Source organism: Ciona intestinalis, chromosome 3, assembly GCF_000224145.3.
Source record: "Ciona intestinalis chromosome 3, KH, whole genome shotgun sequence".
NCBI lineage: Eukaryota > Metazoa > Chordata > Ascidiacea > Phlebobranchia > Cionidae > Ciona > Ciona intestinalis.
Genome location: NC_020168.2, coordinates 1715331 through 1719814, shown reverse-complemented (window position 1 = coordinate 1719814; position 4484 = coordinate 1715331). Strand labels below are relative to the sequence as shown.

The 4484-nt window shown below is 35.5% G+C and overlaps 1 non-coding gene across 1 annotated transcript; it reads right to left on the bottom strand.

The window, feature by feature from the left end:
- Positions 1-4106: 4106 nt before the first annotated feature.
- On the bottom strand, positions 4107-4179 carry trnar-ccu. The gene has a single exon. It is a non-coding gene; the product is annotated as a tRNA-Arg (tRNA).
- Between the last annotated feature and the right edge of the window lie 305 nt (positions 4180-4484).

Below are 4484 nucleotides of genomic sequence, written 5' to 3'. Positions count from 1 at the left end.
TTTAAATTTTCTTTAGTATTTTAGAAACTAGAAACGATGAAAGTTGAGTGATTTATTTTTCTAATGGGAAATCCCAGGCATTGCGCCACGGCCAATTTTTTTTTACTCCAGCAGTCGAATTTGCGGTTTTGAAACTTATTTTTTTCAAAAGCTGTTTTGTACTGTAAAACTTCAATGGTAGCTTTAGATCACATTTTAGCATATCTATCAATACACAAATTTTGATTTTTCGTTGGTATGCCCCTTTAACATATCTTTTTTTACAACAAAAATCTGTTTTGACTTGGGTTTTATTGATTTCGGGTGGGATAAAATACATTAAAGTAAATAGCAACCCACCAGAAATAAATAAAGTATAATGAAACAATTCAGGTCGTTTAGATTTATCGTATATAGATCATTCCCAAAATCGGCGGCATAAAAATGTCCGCTATCCTGTCAATCGCTACAATGAACCCGTTCTGTATCTGCGACATACCAGATGTTTGATCTATATGGCGCGAAATATAACACCGCAAGACTGACCTGTGACATAACTTAATATATGAGATAAGATATTGCATAAAATAGGTAATAATACTGACTGTCGGTCTAAAAAGTCGGGTGTTTTGCACTAAATAAATGAACCCGGTGACGTAGTTATGGGTTAACACGGTGTCACCAATTAATACCCCGTTATTATTTAAACTATAGTTTATTATACCGGAGTGCTTTCACACACCCGTCATGTAAGAAAATAATATAACTTTAAGCGGCAAGTAAACGAAATTGATTGTCATGCTGCTTTTGTTGTTGCTCTTATGCTCCACATTGTTTCCTGGCTGTTTTCTTCTCTTATCTGTGGTAGTGACGTCATACTGGCAGATTCCATTTTCTGTTTAAACAAACAGAAGTACAAATGCGTATCAGCAGAATAAAATCCTAGTTAGTACAGTGCCCATATTTGATGTTAGTAGCACGAGCAGAAGATATCGAAAGTGGCCGCTATAATTTTTGTAACCTAGGATCACCTTGGTCCACCACCAACTGCCTAAATTGTAAGTAAAATGTCCTTTTTAAACTAGCTTAAATAAGTTTGTTAGTGGTACTTACATTTTCTAGGCTACAAATAACATACTAACTCAGTTTTGTTGACTTTAAAATCAAAAACTAAAGTTTTATCGTGTAAACGTCGTGTCTGGAACGATTTTATCGGAGGGTCGTAATAAATTTGGACCGGGTTGTCATTGTATTCGTTACGACCTACTGCGCATGTGCAGTAGCGTCTCGACGCATGCGCATTAGCGCCCGATACAAATATATCAATCGTAACGAATACATTACACCACGGCCTACTAGAGATATCTCTAGTAGGCCGTGATTACACCGGCGCCGTGGCAAAGTGGTTAGCGCGCAACGCTCGGAAAGGAAGGCGTTTAAATACGCATTGTCCTTTCTGAAACTTTTAAATTTACTCCGTGTTAATAAGGTCGGTATTTATCCGTTACAATACAAAGAGAAGAAACATCCTATTATTTAACTAAATGAAACCTACGTATTGAACCTAATTGAATGAATGAACCTAACTTACTTTATTCTGGCGTGGAAGGAAAACTACATTAATTCGTTATAAAACGGGTGTTCTGTTTCATACACCTCGTGCCAGTTTACGAGTTATACCATGAGTGTAATTTTGTGTCTAATCTAACCGTTTAATCGCCTTACTTTTAACAAATATGCTGTTAAAATACAAACTGAATGTTTGCTTTAGTTGATCCAAAGTATAAAAGTGAGAACTATATTCTTTGTCTTTGCTTGACAAAATAGAACAATACCACCAGAGGCGCAGGTGTAACAATGAAGTGATTTTGGTGTTTATTTCATCATTGTTAGTTATTGGAACAGCGTGGTTTCTGACGTAATTAGACATAGCGATGCCAGCAGTACAGATGGTAAAATTACCTTGAAGCGGTGCAAAATGTGTCTAATAATATATTGCCCCAGAACGTTTAACAGCGAATGTCGCAGAAATCTGGTTCTCCGAGAAAACTGGTCACACCGGCTATAATTTATTTTTCAAGAAGTCTGAAACTCTGATTCCGAATAAAAAATACCAGTTGTTAGATGCAACATATTTGTACATTTCTTTTTAAAGATTTATCTTCTTAATAAAAAATTGATGCTATATTTTATCTTAAATTATACGTTATCACGTGTGACCAGTGATCATTACCGTTAACACGTCACCAATAACGAAAAAGAGCGACAAACCCTACATTTCCAAATACAATAAAATAAGCTATGTAAAAACATGTTTATATTTATTAAACTAATCTTCGTTTAGAACTAGATTTGGAGATTGGTAATGAAATGTTTCGTCTCTGCGCACGTGTAGTTTAGCCGGGAGGGACGAGATTTTCCGCAACACTGGTAACGTTTTTATAGTAGGGTGGGGGTAGATGGGACACTTTGTCAGACGAAACTTTTTTTAATTTTTTTTTACGGACCCTCATTTAATGATAATCAGGAAAATAAGGTTACAGAATTATTGGACAAACGATTAAACTAGTTTCATAGCTTCATAAAACAACCTTGGATTTATCGTACAGTTTGATTTTGTCTCATAAAACTAGTTTTAGTTTTGTAAAAAAACACTGAGATATAAGCATGAAGAAAATAGGCAGGGGTCAATATGACTTTATTTTTTAGATAAAAACAACAAGAAAATATCGGTTTAACGTTATATATATGTAAAGTTTACATGGCAAAGAAACTAGCACAGCCTGTTAAATTCGGTAGGTTAACTACAAGTTGCAGATTACTGCTAATGTAAATATATTTTAATTTAGAGTCCCATCTTCCCCCACATTGTAGTTTTGTATGTTTTCAATGCCAAACTTTTAAAAGTTGATTTTAATTTAGTAATTTAAACCTCAGGGGATATTCAACTATAAGGTACTGATATTTGTCCGGCGCCATGGTGTAGTGGTTAGCGCGCCTGCCTGTAACCCAGAGGTAATGGGTACAAGGCTCGACGCTGCTACCATTGTGGGCGTATGTGTCCTTGGGCAAGACACTTAACGGCAATTGCTCCAACCCAGTGGTCACTAATGGGTTGTCTAAATTATCAGCCATACATAAAAAAATAATAATTACCCACAAAGTAACATACATGGTAACTCGTAAGCTGGCACGAGGTGTTAACCCGTGTGATAACGACTGTCGTTTTCCGGCCACGCGAGGATAAAGTAAGTTACATACATTCAATTAACAACGGTATGATAGTCGTGAAAATACGGTTTAATAATTTTTGAATGTTTTTGTTTACTACCAAAATGAACAAGAAAACAGGATTAAAATGCGTCCCATCTTACCCCACCCTACTATATGTAGCTTTTTACCCCCAATACGCCATGAGACAGTTTAATTCAATACTTACTGTTTAGTTCTAGTGACCCCGTATAATTTCTCCAATTAAATGTAAACATGTTTTTAACTGTAAGCGTGTTTTAAAACTGTTGTTTTGTCGCTATATATATTCTGCCTTTTCGTTTAAAATATTTCTAAATCTTCGCTACTGTAATCCAAGAGACAATAAAGTTATTATTATTATTATATTACAGCATAAAAGGTTGAACTCATTCATTCAACATCTTCTATAAAGGTAATATTTGAAACTTAATATTTTCAGCCGTATGTATGGCCGACAATTTCTACAAGCAGCTCTATGGTGATTGTTGAGTATTATAACTTTTAAATAGTAGAGTGGGGGAAGATGGGACACCTTTAGCACCTAATATCCAAATATCCTGATCGTGTTTTAAACAACTAACAACGGTCTTTCGGAGTCATGGGTATACGGTTTAATAATTCTTTAAATGTTCTTTGTTTACTACCAAATGTGACGAGAAAATAGAATGAAAAGGTGTCCCATCTTCCCCACCCTACTATACCATTGGCCATTATTAGGGAACCCGTCCAATTATGCAATGCTACAATGGTATTAGTGCGATCTGGTGTCGGGATATTTCTTCTGACCGATAAATTTAAGCCGATAATGCGCATGCGCAGAAGGTGTGACCAAATAAAACGCGTTCCAGGTTAAAAAAAAACGGTAAAAACAGAGACACCTCGGGTGGGACTCGAACCCACAATCCTTGGCTTAGGAGGCCAATGCCTTATCCATTAGGCCACCGAGGCACTGTTTAGTATAAATAGACTGCTGCTTATAATCAAGTTTTTGAAGTAGTCTAATTATTTGCTATAAAGAAAGACCAGGATAATTAAAAATATTAACTTTTTTGTTCCTTTGATTAAAGTAGCGAAGATTTAGAAATATTTTAAACGAAAAGACAGGATATAGCGACAAAACAACAGTTGTTAAAACACGCTTACACTTAAAAACATATTTACATTTAATTGGAAGAAAATTATTGTGGTCGCTACACCTAGCATGTAGTAGGGTGGGGAAGATGGACACCTTTAGCACGTAATATTCAAATATC